Raw genomic sequence first — 18,857 nt, forward strand, 5'->3', positions numbered from 1 at the left:
CAACGACAGCAGCAGTAATGGCCTTTTGCAAACATCATCGACTGGAACGCGCGGAGACCGGGGAAACGGAAACAGACACCAGCCATTATGCAAATTTTCCGTGCCAAAGTCGTACTTTGGTGGTGCTGGTGGAGGTGCATTGTCTTTTGCTGCTGATCTGCAACAGGAACACTGAACACACTTTGGTGTGGGTGTGTTATCATCAGCAAGGGAAGGACTCGTTTAAGGATGCAAACTCCGCTGGGAATTGGATCTGCTGGTGACAACATGTGTTGGATTGAGGTTATTTTTAATTTCTGAATACATTTAAACTGAATGAGTAAACAAAATTCAACTTAGGATATCGTCTGTTGTGTGCTATCTTGTGACAACGACCATTTAGTACTTTTCGAGAAAATCGATTTTAAAGATTGTTGGTAAATTCTAATCTAATCTAATCTAATCAGACCCTAGCGCAGCCAATCTTTCGAAGGGATCCTGGAGAGTGCCTTAGGTTAGATGACGCCTAGCACTCTTCTTGTCATTTATTAACATTTGTAGTGCACCATTGCATCGGAATGCATTGAAACATCACAAGCGTTAAAGCGGCCAGGCCTACTGCGTAAAGCCGTATCGCAGAGATGATCCGTAATTGGGTTGAGTTTGAGCACAGAGTGTTCGAACAACAACACAATTCTGAATCGACAGGGGAGGAAGAAGCGTGGGGAAACACCACCATACGCTCCGAGATTTGGTTGTATTCGTTGGGAGCACCATGCTAAGAAGGTTTGGTACTCCGGGACCCTCTGGGATGGGACATTGTATTTCCACGAATGCCCTGGACACTATTTGCCGTGGTTATAGCGCCACAACTCGCTCTCTGTAACAGTAGTCCTAATTCCAGTCCAAGCTTACCAAGTCGTCATGGCCTAATGGTTAGCATTTTTGCTTACCAACCCAAAGGACGGAGGATCGAACCCCGCCTCGAGCGACTTTGATTTTTCGTTCATATTCATCATTTCAAATTCTGTGTACTTAACTTTCTCGTTGGGAGCAGATTTTAAAGATTGTTGGTAAATTATTTCAAAACTATGAATGATAGAGTCAAACATTTTAAAGCAATCGGTTCGTATACTATCGGTTAACAAACGCTCCAAGTTTCAACTAATTTGGTTACACCAGTTAAAAGATACAGTAAATTATCTAAACAAAAATCTGAAAAGCACGTGTCACAAGTGTGTTTCGAAAGTAAAATTGTACTACGTGTCACAAGTGTGTACAGAATTCCCATACAAACTAAAATAAGCTCAAATCAATGGTTTAATCGACTTAATCAGTATATTTTTATAAACAAAAGGTTGCATTGCCTTTAGAAAGTATGTGTGTACATAAATTTGTGAAAAACAAGAAAAAATTTCCACATTTTCCAACAACATGTATGACGTATCACAAGTGTGCACAACCATTTTGATGATAAATTGGTCTATGTCACAAGTGTGTATTGCGATATCCGGGAAACGGAAGCGAATTTCCAAAATCGGGTCAAAGCATCGTGTAGTGTTAGTTAAGTATAGCAAAACGTCATCATTAACTCATTTTCTACCAAAATGGTCTATGTTACAAGATAACACACAGCTGACGATATGTTGATTGTGTGTACTAAATTCAAACAACATTGTGTTGAATTCACATATAAGTTCAAGATGTACACAGTAAAAAAATCATGGCAATATTATATCTTTTATGTAAAAAAATTGTGTTGTGTTTTTTTTTGTATTTTTTAATTCGACTGAAACTATTTTGTGCCTTCGGTATGCCCAAAGAAGCCATTTTGCATCATAAGTTTGTCCATATAAATTTCCATACAGATTTGCCAGTTGTTCATACAAAAATGATGCATGAAAATTCAAAAATCTATATCTTTTGAAGGAATTTTTTTATCGATTTGGTGTCTTCGGCAAAGTTGTAGGTTGGTGATTTTTAATTTAATGTTTTGTCACTTAAACTTGATTTGCAAAAAAGCACTTTTTTTCTTCATTTTTTGATATGTCTTAGGGGACATAAAATGCCAACTTTTCAGAAATTTACAGGTTGTGCAAAAAATCTTTGACCGAGTTATGAATTTTTGAATCAATACTAATTTTTACGAAAAATCGAAATATTGGTCGCAAAAATTTTCAACTTAATTTTTAGATGTTAAATCAAATTTTCAATCAAAAAGTACTTCAGAGAAATTTTGGTAAAGGTAACCGTTTTCAAGTTAAAGCCATTTTTAGAAAACTTTTTTTTAAATAGCAGTAGTTTTTATTTTTTTTAAATTACACCAAAAAAATCAATTCTCGTAGTCGTGAATTAAGTTCACGAATGTGAGAACCACGAAGGAATTTATTCATGAGTATGGTGCATTAGGGTGTAATATGGTTGCATGGAAAAAAATAAAGTTGTCCAAATTTAGCGAGCACAGCAATTTTTCAGTTCCTTTTGGGGTCCTAAACAACTCCCCAAAGTTTGGGAACGATTGGTTTAGTCCTCACATTGCGCAAAGCGATTCAATTTTCCATATAAATTTGTATGGGAAAAACATTTTTTTTGGATTTTGATATTTATAAAATCCACGTTTCACGCTGTACTAAAACCGGATTCATATTCGGATGCTCTGGAATGTGCTCTACAACTTTCCCGAAGAGAGTATGGTGCTAGCTTGTCGCTGAAAGAAGATACAGCGTCCTCAAAACTCGTCTAAAACGTGTTTTTTGATCGAAAATCACGTTTTAGACGAGTTTTGAGGACGCTGTATCTTCTTTCAGCGACAAGCTAGCACCATACTCTCTTCGGGAAAGTTGTAGAGCACATTTCAGAGCATCCGAATATGAATCCGGTTTTAGTACAGCGTGAAACGTGGATTTTATAAATATCAAAATAAAAAAAAATGGTTTTTCCCATACAAATTTATATGGAAAATTGAATCGCTTTGCGCAATGTGAGGACTGAACCAATCGTTCTCAAACTTTGGGGAGTTGTTTAGGACCCCAAAAGGAACTGAAAAATTGCTGTGCTGGAAAATCGATTTTCATATTACACCCTAATGGTGCATTTGCGCTATAAACGTGAATATATTCCTTCGTGGTTCTCGCATTCGTGAATTTCATTCACGATTTTGCATACTTTTCAAAAAAAATACTTTTGAAAAGCTGAGAAAATTCTCTATATTTTGTTGTTGAGATGTAAAATATTTTCAAGATTTTTAAATCACGACTAACATTTCAAAAGGGCCAAACATTCAAGAACACGTCCTTTTGAAATGTTAGTCTTGAATTAAAAATTTTGAAAATATTTTTTTGAAAAGATCGAAAAATTTCACGAATGATTCATATTTTAACATAGAAAATCTGACCATTAATGGTCAGATTAATGATTAATGCTGAGATATCGACGTTCAAAAATGATGGGTTGTTTGGGTGAGACTTAGAAAACATCAATTTTCCTGTTTTTAAGCCTTTGCATGGCAATATCTTAGCAACTAAGGGTCGTTTCAACAAAATTCAAAAATGCAAAATATAGAGAATTTGCTCAGATTTTCAAAAATACTCAAACATGTGCACTGATTTAAAAAAAATAAAAACTGCTACTATTTTTTCAAAAGTTATCGAAAAATGGCTTTAACTTGAAAACGGTGAACTTAATCAAAATTTCTCTAAAGTACTTTTTGATTGCAAATTTGATTTTACATCTAAAAATGAAGTTAAAAATTTGTGCGACCAACATTTCGATTTCTTGAAAAAAAAAATAAGTATTGTATCTTCATACATCATTTTTGTATGGACAGCTGCCAAATTTGTATGGAAAATTATATGGACAAACTAATGATGAAAAATGACTTCTTTGGGCAAACCGAAGGCACCAAAAAAGTTTCAGCCGGATCAAAAAATACAAAAAAATAATATAAAAAAGACTGATTTCATAGAGAACTGCTCATCATTCATAATTGCGAAAATAAACTTAATCAAATAATCTGAAAATTTTACTCAAGTTCCATATTTGAACTTTTTTTTGAATCGGTCTAATTGCATTTAGAATTCAACAGCTAAATATTGGACTTTTTTTGTTGACGAAAAAAAAATTCCGACAACACAGCTAAAAAAGTAGTAATCCAGCTGCGTGTAAAAGGCCTGGGTGTAAAATAAAAATTGCATTATTTTATGCAATTTAATGTGATTTTACACTCTGAAATATGTAGCCCATCAGTATGGGAAACCTACTTGACCGAAATGTCAAGTTCATATATGCGTTTATCCTTACAGCTTTTCATTGGTCTGATGGCCGAGTGGGCTAAGGCGCCAGTCCTTACTGTTGGTGCTGGGTTTGAATCCCGTCGGTTGCAACTTTTTTTTGTGTTTGCAAAAAATGTACATGCAATGTGTAATATTAAGTGTTTATTTTGACGAAGGTGATGTGCATGCTTTAGCATGCGATTTTACCATCCGATTTTTTGCTGTGAAGTTATGATTTAAAAAACAAGTTTTGGCTTTAGTTTTTAATGACAGTTTTTCTTTATAAATCGAAAAGTAATTTACAGATATTAGCATAGCATAGCATTGGTGTCTACCCGTAGCTGCTACTTCGTTATTGACCAGGACCCCCAAAAATTGCTCCGTGGACCACAGATGAAAAGTAGGAACCAATCATCACCCCTTCGCAATTTTCAAAGATCCCTATCATGCTGATCAATACCGACGCCGGCCACGACCAGTGGTAAGACACGGGGAAGTGGATGGGAATGTTAGTCCGATACTTGAGTGATGGGACCGCCAAATCGACTGCGTCTCCGACAAAGTATCACATGAGTTTTGAGGGGTTAGTAAGATGGGTATGGGGTCAGGATTCACTGCGGTAGGTGATGCGACCATAAGAAATTTGTTTATCTGTTGAAATTTTAAAAATCTCAGGCAGCCGGCTGCGGAAAGATACATAATTGATTATTTAAAAAGTTTTTTTAGTCGAACGCGTGCCAACCGAGCAGTATTGCTATGGGCTGGACTTATCAGTATATTTTTACTGTTTATACGATAACGCGAGTAAATTAAAAAAAAAGTTATTCTTCATAAAATGGAAAGTTTGATGAGTTAATACTTAAACTGCCCGTTGGAATACATTTTTACAATCAACAAATTTGAACTACAAGAAAAGAGGACACCACGTAACCGATTGTAATGAAATTAAAACAATAACATAAACGAACTAAACCGGCGGCGGTAGATAATATGACCGAGTGTGAATCGTTGCTTTCTGATCTTCGACGCTAGAAGAACTTAATTTTAAACTCAATCCCGTAATTTTTTACTTCTTACCGTCGGCGTGCCATCCGAGCAACGATGCTATGGGAAGGGCTTTCAAAACGAAATGAAATTCAACATATACACGACGACGCGAAGCCTTCTATCAAAAATTCAAGGAACTTCCACTACTTTCTCGCGGATTTTTTAAATAATCTTAAATCTCAAAAACTATATAAAGGTAACAAAAAAACTCATCGGCCAACGTACGCGCGAACTAAAAAAAAATTAAAAAAGAAGAAGAAGAAGACCAATCACCCCATGCACACAAACAGCAACACAAAAGAGACGAAAATAACACGAAAAAACAGGACTGCGCGTCCTCATAGGCACTGCACTAATGATGCCATTCAGCGATGGAATAATCATCATCAAAAGAAAATCTTTGGACGTTCATCAAGAGAAAAAATCCAAAAGGAGCATGACTCTCTTCTCTCGCGCACGAAAGATCGGTAAAAGGAATCTAAAAAAATCATCATCTTGATTATTCGGCGGATCATCTTTTTCACTACTACACTTGCATGTGTAACGTCACAGGTCGAAAAAATGAACGGTCACTTTTGTAGTTGGGCAATGAGTGTAAACAAAGCGAAATAATTTTAAGTGATGCTAACAAGGAAATTCACAAAAAAACATCAACAGATTGATTTTCTTTGAGAAGTTCGGGAGCGATTTTCTTTTGCGAAAAGTAATTTACAGATATTTTCTAAAAAGTGGGCCGTTTCCAAAATAAAGCCAGTTAAAGGTTAATTTCAACTGAAAAAACCCCTTTTTTGTTTTTTTTGAAAAGTGATTCATTTTCGAAACGTTCAAAAAAATTCCAATTAAATTGCCTTGAAGACATTCAAGATAAGACCTCTGGTTGTTAAAATACAGTGAATAAAAGAAAAAGAAACAAGAAAATTAATGTTTTTAGGTCCCCCGTGTACCTATACTTTCTAAGCAGTCCTCATCAACCTACAACTTTGCCCAAGACACCATATCGATCAGAAAAATTCTTCAAATGTGAAAATTGTATGAAGCCTTGCATGAGTGAACCAATGACACAAAATAGATTCGTTGATTATAGAGCAGAACCCCACAAAGTTTGAACCGAATCAAAAAATACAAATAATAGTTTCTTACGGGGAAAAAATATTCTATTAAAATTTAATAAAAAAGGGAAAGTCAGCACCACTTTCCCATCATCAAATTTCGAATGTGTGCCCCAATTTCGCACTCATATTTGCAAAATTACCTCAATGATCAAAGTTTCGTAAAAATTAATAGCAGTTGGGCATCTTTTCCCCCGACTTCACTCGACTTGACGAAGATTGACCCTTAAAAGAATCATTACTGCGATGAAACCCCGATACGAATCACTTATCATCAATATCTATCCAAACCCCCACGTCTAGAAGGGCCCCCTAATACATTTCCGGACAGCATAATCCCATGAAATGAGATCACGCAGCACGATTATGGCGACCGAAAGAGCCTACAAAACAGCACATCCTTATTATTCCTTATCTTATGTTTAACTTGTGATACTCGATGAAAGGACATGACATTACTTGAAGAGAAGATATCAAATCACAGCTCACATCGCATAAAACGTGACACGTTCTGGTTAGCTAATTTTAATGTACATAATCAGGTGTGAATGGATTGTGCTTGGAAGATTTTGTGTTTGCTAAACATTATTTTTGCCTTGAAGATGTTTCACACTTTTCAACAAAAAAAAGTCTGACATTGACTTGGCACATCAATTCTTCACAAGAACCGGAACCAAAAGATTTCCAAACCAACACGTGCAATCCCTTCAACAAACACACAAAGGGATTAACACACGTGGATGAATACCTTCGGGACATTTCAAACATATCTTCTTCCCTCCAACCTTCTCCTCTTATCACAAAACTGAGCTGAACCGATGTCTTGACGGCTCGAAATTTTCTTCCTCTTCACCACAAACACAGTAAGAAATCAATATATGAAAATGTTAAAAAAAATTATACTTTTAAGCTAAATTTGTATTGGTCAACTTTTAAATTTTACTTTTTTTAAAATATTTGTACTTTTCATGTTTTTACTGTGCACCTACACAACCACATCAGGCGGACAACATGACGGACTATTTGTTGCTCGTCGGGCCATGAATAATGGAGGATCCTGGCGGTTCGGTTCCGTTCGGTTTTCACCTTTGTGCAGATTCGCTGGAAGGTAGAGCCTCTGCCTCTGCCTACGATGCAACGTGTTCAGATTGATGTGTTGTGATCTTTTGACCCCCACTACACTGGAAACAAGGGTTGGCTCGACAAGTGTGACGTTGTTCAGGATTTTGGATTTTGAGCAGGGAATGGAGCTGGTGAGATATTCGAGGAAATTCGGAGGAAACAGGGTGGGGTTTGAAAATGAATTCAAACTAATAGAAGGCAAATAACTTTCATTATGAAAAATATGAAAAGTAAATATTTGTTAAGATTGTATTAGTACTCAAAATTAAAGCTTAATATACTAGGATCAAATCCGAAAAATCCGAAATGTAGATCAAAGGATTTGAATTCTTTATTCACAATAATACTTGTCTCTTGTCTCTTGTCTCTTGTCTCTTGTCTCTTGTCTCTTGTCTCTTGTCTCTTGTCTCTTGTCTCTTGTCTCTTGTCTCTTGTCTCTTGTCTCTTGTCTCTTGTCTCTTGTCTCTTGTCTCTTGTCTCTTGTCTCTTGTCTCTTGTCTCTTGTCTCTTGTCTCTTGTCTCTTGTCTCTTGTCTCTTGTCTCTTGTCTCTTGTCTCTTGTCTCTTGTCTCTTGTCTCTTGTCTCTTGTCTCTTGTCTCTTGTCTCTTGTCTCTTGTCACTTGTCTCTTGTCTCTTGTCTCTTGTCTCTTGTCTCTTGTCTCTTGTCTCTTGTCTCTTGTCTCTTGTCTCTTGTCTCTTGTCTCTTGTCTCTTGTCTCTTGTCTCTTGTCTCTTGTCTCTTGTCTCTTGTCTCTTGTCTCTTGTCTCTTGTCTCTTGTCTCTTGTCTCTTGTCTCTTGTCTCTTGTCTCTTGTCTCTTGTCTCTTGTCTCTTGTCTCTTGTCTCTTGTCTCTTGTCTCTTGTCTCTTGTCTCTTGTCTCTTGTCTCTTGTCTCTTGTCTCTTGTCTCTTGTCTCTTGTCTCTTGTCTCTTGTCTCTTGTCTCTTGTCTCTTGTCTCTTGTCTCTTGTCTCTTGTCTCTTGTCTCTTGTCTCTTGTCTCTTGTCTCTTGTCTCTTGTCTCTTGTCTCTTGTCTCTTGTCTCTTGTCTCTTGTCTCTTGTCTCTTGTCTCTTGTCTCTTGTCTCTTGTCTCTTGTCTCTTGTCTCTTGCTTTTTGCTTTTTGCTTTTTGCTTTTTGCTTTTTGCTTTTTGCTTTTTGCTTTTTGCTTTTTGCTTTTTGCTTTTTGCTTTTTGCTTTTTGCTTTTTGCTTTTTGCTTTTTGCTTTTTGCTTTTTGCTTTTTGCTTTTTGCTTTTTGCTTTTTGCTTTTTGCTTTTTGCTTTTTGCTTTTTGCTTTTTGCTTTTTGCTTTTTGCTTTTTGCTTTTTGCTTTTTGCTTTTTGCTTTTTGCTTTTTGCTTTTTGCTTTTTGCTTTTTGCTTTTTGCTTTTTGCTTTTTGCTTTTTGCTTTTTGCTTTTTGCTTTTTGCTTTTTGCTTTTTGCTTTTTGCTTTTTGCTTTTTGCTTTTTGCTTTTTGCTTTTGCTTTTTGCTTTTTGCTTTTTGCTTTTTGCTTTTTGCTTTTTGCTTTTTGCTTTTTGCTTTTTGCTTTTTGCTTTTTGCTTTTTGCTTTTTGCTTTTTGCTTTTTGCTTTTTGCTTTTTGCTTTTTGCTTTTTGCTTTTTGCTTTTTGCTTTTTGCTTTTTGCTTTTTGCTTTTTGCTTTTTGCTTTTTGCTTTTTGCTTTTTGCTTTTTGCTTTTTGCTTTTTTGCTTTTTGCTTTTTGCTTTTTGCTTTTTGCTTTTTGCTTTTTGCTTTTTGCTTTTTGCTTTTTTTGCTTTTTGCTTTTTGCTTTTTGCTTTTTGCTTTTTGCTTTTTGCTTTTGCTTTTTGCTTTTTGCTTTTTGCTTTTTGCTTTTTGCTTTTTGCTTTTTGCTTTTTGCTTTTTGCTTTTTGCTTTTTGCTTTTTGCTTTTTGCTTTTTGCTTTTTGCTTTTTGCTTTTTGCTTTTTGCTTTTTTCTTTTTGCTTTTTGCTTTTTGCTTTTTGCTTTTTGCTTTTTGCTTTTTGCTTTTTGCTTTTTGCTTTTTGCTTTTTGCTTTTTGCTTTTTGCTTTTTGCTTTTTGCTTTTTGCTTTTTGCTTTTTGCTTTTTGCTTTTTGCTTTTTGCTTTTTGCTTTTTGCTTTTTGCCTTTTGCTTTTTGCTTTTTGCTTTTTGCTTTTTGCTTTTTGCTTTTTGCTTTTTGCTTTTTGCTTTTTGCTTTTTGCTTTTTGCTTTTTGCTTTTTGCTTTTTGCTTTTTGCTTTTTGCTTTTTGCTTTTTGCTTTTTGCTTTTTGCTTTTTGCTTTTTGCTTTTTGCTTTTTGCTTTTGCTTTTTGCTTTTTGCTTTTTGCTTTTTGCTTTTTGCTTTTTGCTTTTTGCTTTTTGCTTTTTGCTTTTTGCTTTTTGCTTTTTGCTTTTTGCTTTTTGCTTTTTGCTTTTTGCTTTTTGCTTTTTGCTTTTTGCTTTTTGCTTTTTGCTTTTTGCTTTTTGCAAAAAATGCTAAACTGAAATCATTCAAAATTTATTTCAAAAACTTTCTGTTCCGTAAATCTCCGAGGGCGAACGAAAATTGCCCAGTCAACAAACTTGACAATCGCCATGAACTTGAACGTAAAGTTCTCCCCAAAAAGTCACCACTGCGGAAACAATGTTCTGGCCGTTGTCCAATGTTTCACGGGTTTCCTTGCCAATTTCCGCCTACCCGGGGCCGGTCACGTCCTGATCCGATGAATATTTCAAAAGACGATTTTCATTCGAGGAGAGGGAGAAAAATTGTACTCCAGGAAAGCAAAACAAAAACATTTGCACAATCCAGTGAAAATATTTTCTTCAACTTAAGCTCACGTTTTCGCCTAGCTTTGTGGGGCCGGAAAAATCCTGGCAAATTTATTTATCCTGCGAGTTTTTTTCCTGTTCTTTTTTTTTGGCAGAGTGCCACCACTTGTGACTAGGAAAAAAAAGTCGGAAAATAAAAATAAGCTTAAAGAACTGGGAGAGGAAAACTTCCATGACAATGAGAAGTCATTGTGGAGGAAAATTTGGGAGGCAAAAGCTTGCCAGGGAGAGCTTTTGCTTTTCTGTTTTTGAAGCTTGAAAAGTATTGTGGTTGCTGAATTTTCATGGTTTTTCAATTGGTTTGCGACTGAAAAAATTATAGGTGAATGCAATATTTCTCTACAATTCGGTTGAAAAGTTTCTGCTGGCGTCGAGGGAAAAAAAAACTTTGCAGATAAAATCATCGAGGGAGAGCCATCCGGCAGTGCAGACACACCTTTTTATGTCAGACGACTGAAATAATAATTAAAATTTTGGTGGCGATATGAATTTTAATTACAATTAGTGTCGAATCACGAACTCTGCGGAGGGGTGCCGAAAGAACGATAATTAGTTTTGGTGGGAGCAATTTGCGTTTGTTAAATAACAATCGAAACTCAGGTTGTGTTCCAAGTACTGCTGCATGTTTGTGATGTCAATAAAAGAGAATGAAAAGCAATCAATTGAGTTGCAAATATTGGTTTTCGGAATACAATCAACATTGTTGTGTTTAAATTTAACATCTTCATAAAAGAAATGTTACGAAATCATGCAAAATTGTAGAAATGAAACATTTCTTCAGAAAAGTGAAATTATTAAACATTGAAAATTTCACAACTTCAAAATAAATTGATGTAAAATAACATAAAAAGAGGTTAATTTTCTACAAAAAATGTGTTTTCAATCTTTTCATATTACTGTTCTTGAAATCTAATATCAGATAAGCAAAAAAGCACTTCAAAAAAAACATCATTTACAATTTCCCCACCTCGACACGAGTCACAAATCGAGTCCATTCAGGTGTCACCTCCTGCCGGTCCCAGCATCGTTCAACCATAACTGACACTGGGAGCGGCTTCCACCTGTACAACTGTAACGCTTCGGCACTTTACAAAAGATTGAATGAATGAAGAAGAGAAAAAAAACGTTACAAATTACACGCTCCTCGGGCACAAGTTGCACACTGAATGCACACAGCATTGCGATTTCAAAGGACCTTCGCTTTCCCTTTGTCAAACAGGTGAGCCCTGCCGTGACGTGTCACACGGCCGTGATGCAACACAATTTCCTGGAAGTTTTTTTTTATGGCAGGACACCCTTTTCTGTGTTTGTGGGGTAAATTGTCAATTTTAGTCACAAAATATAAAAGAAAGAAAATATTTTTCTTTCCAACATTCTCAAGCTCGAATTTAAAATTTATGTCCGATATCAATTTGGGATATTTAAAAGCAAAGCAGTCCAAAAATTCCCACTTGACCCCAGCAAGTGAGCATGTGTTCACTGGATGAAGGATCGCATGCAGTCGAGACTATCCATCATGACCGAGTTTGTCCCACTAGAAAAAAAAACTGCAACTGCATCATGCTATCCCACGTGGGAATCCAGAAGTTTCGCAGAATGAATTGAATGCACTGCACTCACGGACAAGCATTCCAGCTAGATGAACTGCTAGCTGCTTGCAACTGTGTGTGGTTTCTTCCTTTTAAAATGATAATGATGCCTTTTACTTAGAAATGTTTTCTAGCTTTTCAGTAGGTTTTTTGCTAAAATAGCTTGAAACTAAATGCCACATTTTTATCTTGATTAGTGCAACTAACTGACACCAATTAAAATTGAAAACTGATCTTATTATTTTTTTTTGTTATTTTTAATATCCAATATATTTTGTGCAATGGGTCCTCATTTCCAAAATTAACCAAAGATGCATAGATTCGACCATTCCAATTCAAGGGCTATTATTACTAAAGAGCAGTTCTCTACGGAATCGATCTTTTTTTTAATTTTAATTTTTATATTTTTTTAATCCGGCTGAAACATTTATGGTTCTTTCGGCATGCCCAAAGAAGCCATTTTGTATCATTAGTTTGTCCATATAATTTTCCATTAAAAATTTGGCAGCTGTATGAAAATTCAAAATTCTGTATCTTGTGAAGGAACTTTTTAATCGATTTGGTGTCTTGGGCAGAGTTGTAGGTATGGATAAGGACTACACTGAAAAAAATGATACACGGTAAAAAAAATTGATGATTTTTAATTTAAATTTTTGTCACTTAAACTTGATTTTCAATAAAACACTATTTATATTTTTTTATATGTTTTACAGGACATCAAATGCCAACTTTTCAGAAATTTCCAGGTTGTGCAAAAAATCATTGAACGAGTTATTAATTTTTGAATCAATGCTATTTGCAAAAAAATCAAAATATGTTTTAAAGTCAAACTTGCAATCAAAAAGTACATAAGTAACATTTTGATAAAGTGCTCCGTTTTCAAGTTAAAGCCATTTTTAGGAAACTCTTTTGAAAATAGTCGCAGTTTTACTTTTTATTTAAATTGGTGCACATTTTTGGCCACTTTTGGAAAAAAAACCAAACAACCCACCATTTTCTAATGTCGATATCTCAGTAACTAATGGTCCGATTTTCAATGTTAAAACATGAAACATTCGTGAAATTTTCCGATCTTTTCGAAAACAATATTTTCAAAATTTTCAAACTAAGACAAATATTCAATATTGCGTCCATTTTACAGACCAATTTGGTGTCTTCAACAAAGTTGTAGAAAATGTTTCGAAGTATTTAAAAAAAAAATAGGTAAACGGAAAAAAGATTTTTCAATTTTTTAAGTCAATTTTTTTAACCGAAACTCAATTTCATAATTTACTTTTTTTATTTTCAAGATTTGTTTAAGAGAAAAAAAATCCGCGACTTTTGAGCCATAATAAAGTATGGTCAAAACTTGTACCGTCTAGTTATAAATTTTTGAAAAATAGTGATTTTTGGAAAAATAAATGCATACATAAATTTTGCACGACCCAATTTTTTGATTTAAAATTGAATTTGCAATCGAATAGTACCTAACAGATTTTTTTAAATATGGCCCGTTTTCATATCAAAAGGGCGCAATATTGAATGTTTGGCCCTTTTGAAATGTAAGTCTTGATTAAAAAAAATGAAATATTTTTGTTTCAAAAAGATCGAAAAATTTCAGGATAGATTCATTTTTTAACTTTGAATAACCGAACTTTATTTGCTGAGATATCGACATTCGAAATTTGTTTGAGGGTTGTTTGGGAGAGACTTACAAATAATAAATTTTCCTGTTTAATTTTCATGTTTAATCAGTGGTCCAATTTTCAATGTCTTTAAGACAATTTAATAGCAATTTTTCAGAACCTTTAAAAAAATCAGGAATGAACAATCATGAACATTCTTAAAAATCATACAGCCGGTATTTTTCAGACAAAATTAAAAATTGAATGGCTATATTTTGAAAACGATGCACGTAATCAAAAAAATTCTTCAGTAATTTTCGTGTGCATATTCGATTAAAATGTCAGGTTAAAAATAAGAGCAAGATTTCCATTTTTTTACAAAAACCACTATTTAAAAAAATCATAACTCGTCGGCAAAATTTTGGTCCTTTAAAGATGCGGGGTTTTGTTCCCTAAGACATGTACAAAAATTAAAAAATACGGATTTTGGGATATTTATTTTTTGTGAAAAATAGTTAATTAAAAAATACACTTTTTCCGTGTACCTATTTTTTTTCAAAATAGTCCTCATCACTACCTACAACTTTGCCGAAGACACCAAATCATTAAAAAAAATCCTTGAAAAGTCACACCCAAAACTGGGAAGCGTTTCTCCGAGAGAATAGTGGTACCATTTACGGACACAGAGAACACAGCTCGAGATGGGCGAGAGAACTATTCTCTCGAGGTTCATTCGCAAAAAAAAGTTTATCCGTCAAAACAAAAAAACAAAAAGTGTCGACAACGGGAATCGAACCAAGGACCTTTGAATTGGCTTCTTTGGTGATAAGTGATAAGTTTGAGCCAAATCCAAAAAAATAAAAATGGTCGAATTCGGTCGATTTCGTAGAAAATTGCTTACCAGTCATATTTAGCATGTTAAGGTTCGTTTAACCCTTACAGTCCGAACGTCTGATGCGAGATACCGAAAAAACCTTATAAATGCTGTATCTTTGGCCTCTTTTGACCAAATAAGTTCGTTCACTCCTCAAAAGAACCGGACAAATGTCTATTTTCAGAATCTACAAAGAAATCCGGAATTGGACACTTGGCCACGGAGATATTCCGGAACCTAGTGGGGTAGGTTTTTGTCCGGGTATGCAACCCAATCTACAAATCATGATTATTATCATAAATTCTTCAGAAAAACCATCTCAATTTGCTCCAAGACCTGTTCTGGACATATTAGGCATATTCCTTTGATCCCGGACCTACGGATATGAATTGGCCACCCTTCCGGAACCGACTACACAGGAACGGATGTCGAATTCTTCACCAATTCTAATATGGCTTCCGACATGTCAAACGACACTAATTTTGGATCAGGAAATCAAATTTGACATCCTCAGTACGTTCCGGTGCCATTTGGCCACCCTGCCACCAACCCGGAATATCCGTAACATGGTTCCGGTGGACCAATTACGGTAATTTCACAAGTACACTTTCCGACATGTCAAACCACACTGATTTTTGCTCATGAACACAAATTTGACATCCTCATTACGAACTGGTGCCATTTGGCCACCCTGCCACCAACCCGGAATATCCGTGACATGGTTCCGATGGACCAATTTCGGTAATTTCACAAGTACACTTTCCGACATGTCAAACAACACTGATTTTTGCTCAGAAACTCAAATTTGACATCTTCATTACGATCTGGTGGCATTTGGCCACCCTGCCACCAACCCGGAATATCCGTAACATGGTTCCGGTGGACCAATTACGGTAATTTCACAAGTACACTTTCCGACATGTCAAACAACACTGATTTTTGCTCAGGAACTCAAATTTGACATCTTTATTACGATCTGGTGCCTATTGGCCACCCTGCCACCAACCCTGAATATCCGTGACATGGTTCCGATGGACCAATTTCGGTAATTTCACAAGTGTACTTTCCGATAGTCAAACAACACAGATTTTTGCTCAGGAACACAAATATGACATCTTCATTATGATCTGGTGCCATTTAGCCACCCTGCCATCAACCCTGAATATCCGTGACATGGTTCCGATGGACCAATTTCGGTAATTTCACAAGTACACTTTCCGACATGTCAAACAACACTGATTTTTGCTCAGGAACTCAAATTTGACATCCTCATTACGAACTGGTGCCATTTGGCCACCCTGCCACCAACCCGGAATATCCGTAACATGGTTCCGGTGGACCAATTTCGGTAATTTCACAAGTACACCTTCCGACATGTCAAACAACACTGATTTTTGCTTAGGAACTCAAATTTGACATCTTCATTACGATCTGGTGCCATTTGGCCACCCTGCCACCAACCCGGAATATCCGTGACATGGTTCCGGTGGACCAATTACGGTAATTTCACAAGTACACTTTCCGACATGTCAAACAACACTGATTTTTGCTCAGGAACTCAAATTTGACATCTTTATTACGATCTGGTGCCTATTGGCCACCCTGCCACCAACCCTGAATATCCGTGACATGGTTCCGATGGACCAATTTCGGTAATTTCACAAGTGTACTTTCCGATACGTCAAACAACACAGATTTTTGCTCAGGAACTCAAATTTGACATCTTCATTACGATCTGCTGCCATTTGGCCACCTTGCCACCAACCCGGGATATCCGTAACATGGTTCCGATGGACCAATTACGGTAATTTCACAAGTACACTTTCCGACATGTCAAACAACACTGATTTTTGCTTGGGAACTCAAATTTGACATCTTCATTACGATCTGGTGCCTATTGGCCACCCTGCCACCAACCCGGAATATCTGTGACATGGTTCCGATGGACCAATTTCGGTAATTTCACAAGTACACCTTCCGACATGTCAAACAACACTGATTTTTGCTTAGGAACTCAAATTTGACATCTTCATTACGATCTGGTGCCATTTGGCCACCCTGCCACCAACCCGGAATATCCGTGACAAGGTTTCGGAGGACCAATTTCGGTAATTTCACAAGTGTACTTTCCGATACGTCAAACAACACAGATTTTTGCTCAGGAACACAAATATGACATCTTCATTATGATCTGGTGCCATTTAGCCACCCTGCCATCAACCCGGAATATCCGTAACATGGTTCCGATGGACCAATTTCGGTAATTTCACAAGTACACTTTCCGATGTATCGAACAACACTGATTTTGGCCCAGGAACTCAAATTTAACATGTTCAGTACGATCTGGTGCCATAAGGTCACCCTGCCACCAACCCGGATTATCCATAACATGATTCTGATGGACCAATTTTCTGATACTTTCCGATTTGTCAGTTACCGAAATTGGTCCATCGGAACCAATTTTCCGAATATTTCGGGTTGATGGCATTGTGACCAAATAGCACCAGATCTTACTGGGGATACCAAATTTGAATTCCTGAAATAAGTATTGTTTGACATATCGGAAAGTACACTTGTGAAATTACCGCAATTGGTCCATCGGAACCGTGTTACGGATATTCCGGGTTGATGGCAGAGTGGCTAAATGGCACCAAAACGTACTGAGGATGCCAAATTTGAGTTTCTGAGCCAAAATCAGTGTTGTTTGTCATGTCGGAAAGTGTGCTTGTGAAATTACCGAAATTGGTCCATCGGAACCATGTTACGGATATTCCGGGTTAATTGCAGGGTGGCCAAATGGCAGCAGATCGTAATGAGGATGTCATATTTGAGTTCCTGAGCAAAAATCAGTGTTGTTTGACGTATCGGAAAGTACACTTGTGAAATTACCGAAATTGGTCCACCGGAACCATGTTACGGATATTCCGGGTTGATGGCAGGGTGGCCAAATGCCACCAGAACGTACTGAGGATATCAAATTTGAATTCCTGAGTCAAAATCAGTGTTGTTTGACATGTCAGAAAGTGTACATGTGAAATTACCGAAATTGGTCCAGTTCGTAATGAGGATGTCAAATTTGTGTTTCTGAGCAAAAATCAGTGTTGTTTGACGTATCAGAAAGTACACTTCTCGAGTTTTTTTTGAAAAGGTCCTATAAACAAAATTTTCACTTTTTGCTTTTTGGGTGTTTTTGAATACCCCTGACTCAAGGCGGTTCTAAAAACACCCAAAAAGCAAAAATTGAAAATTTTGTTTATAGGACCTTTTCAAAAAAAACTCTAGACTTGTGAAATTACCGAAATTGGTCCACCGGAACCTTGTTACGGATATTCCGGGTTGGTGGCAGGGTGGCCAAATGGCACCAGATCGTAATGAAGATGTCAAATTTGAGTTTCTGAGCAAAAATCAGTGTTGTTTGACATGTCGGAAAGTGTACTTGTGAAATTACCGTAATTGGTCCACCGGAACCATGTTACGGATATTCCGGGTTGGTGGCAGGGTGACCTTATGGCATCAGATCGTAATGAAGATGTCAAATTTGAGTTTCTGAGCAAAAATCAGTGTTGTTTGACGTATCGGAAAGTGTACTTGTGAAATTACCGTAATTGGTCCACCGGAACCATGTTACGGATATTCCGGATTGGTGGCAGGGTGGCCAAATGGCACCAGTTCGTAATGAGGATGTCAAATTTGTGTTCCTGAGCAAAAATCAGTGTTGTTTGACATGTCGGAAAGTGTACTTGTGAAATTACCGTAATTGGTCCACCGGAACCATGTTACGGATATTCCGGATTGGTGGCAGGGTGGCCAAATGGCACCAGTTCGTAATGAGGATGTCAAATTTGTGTTCCTGAGCAAAAATCAGTGTTGTTTGACATGTCGGAAAGTGTACTTGTGAAATTACCGTAATTGGTCCACCGGAACCATGTTACGGATATTCCGGGTTGGTGGCAGGGTGACCTTATGGCATCAGATCGTAATGAAGATGTCAAATTTGAGTTTCTGAGCAAAAATCAGTGTTGTTTGACGTATCGGAAAGTGTACTTGTGAAATTACCGTAATTGGTCCACCGGAACCATGTTACGGATATTCCGGATTGGTGGCAGGGTGGCCAAATGGCACCAGTTCGTAATGAGGATGTCAAATTTGTGTTCCTGAGCAAAAATCAGTGTTGTTTGACATGTCGGAAAGTGTACTTGTGAAATTACCGTAATTGGTCCACCGGAACCATGTTACGGATATTCCGGGTTGGTGGCAGGGTGGCCAAATGGCACTGAAACGTACTGAGGATGTCAAATTTGATTTCCTGATCCAAAATTAGTGTCGTTTGACATGTCGGAAGCCATATTAGAATTGGTGAAGAATTCGACATCCGTTCCTGTGTAGTCGGTTCCGGAAGGGTGGCCAATTCATATCCGTAGGTCCGGGATCAAAGGAATATGCCTAATATGTCCAGAACA

The sequence above is a fragment of the Culex pipiens genome, chromosome 3 (genome assembly GCF_016801865.2).
Source record: "Culex pipiens pallens isolate TS chromosome 3, TS_CPP_V2, whole genome shotgun sequence".
NCBI classification, from domain to species: domain Eukaryota; kingdom Metazoa; phylum Arthropoda; class Insecta; order Diptera; family Culicidae; genus Culex; species Culex pipiens.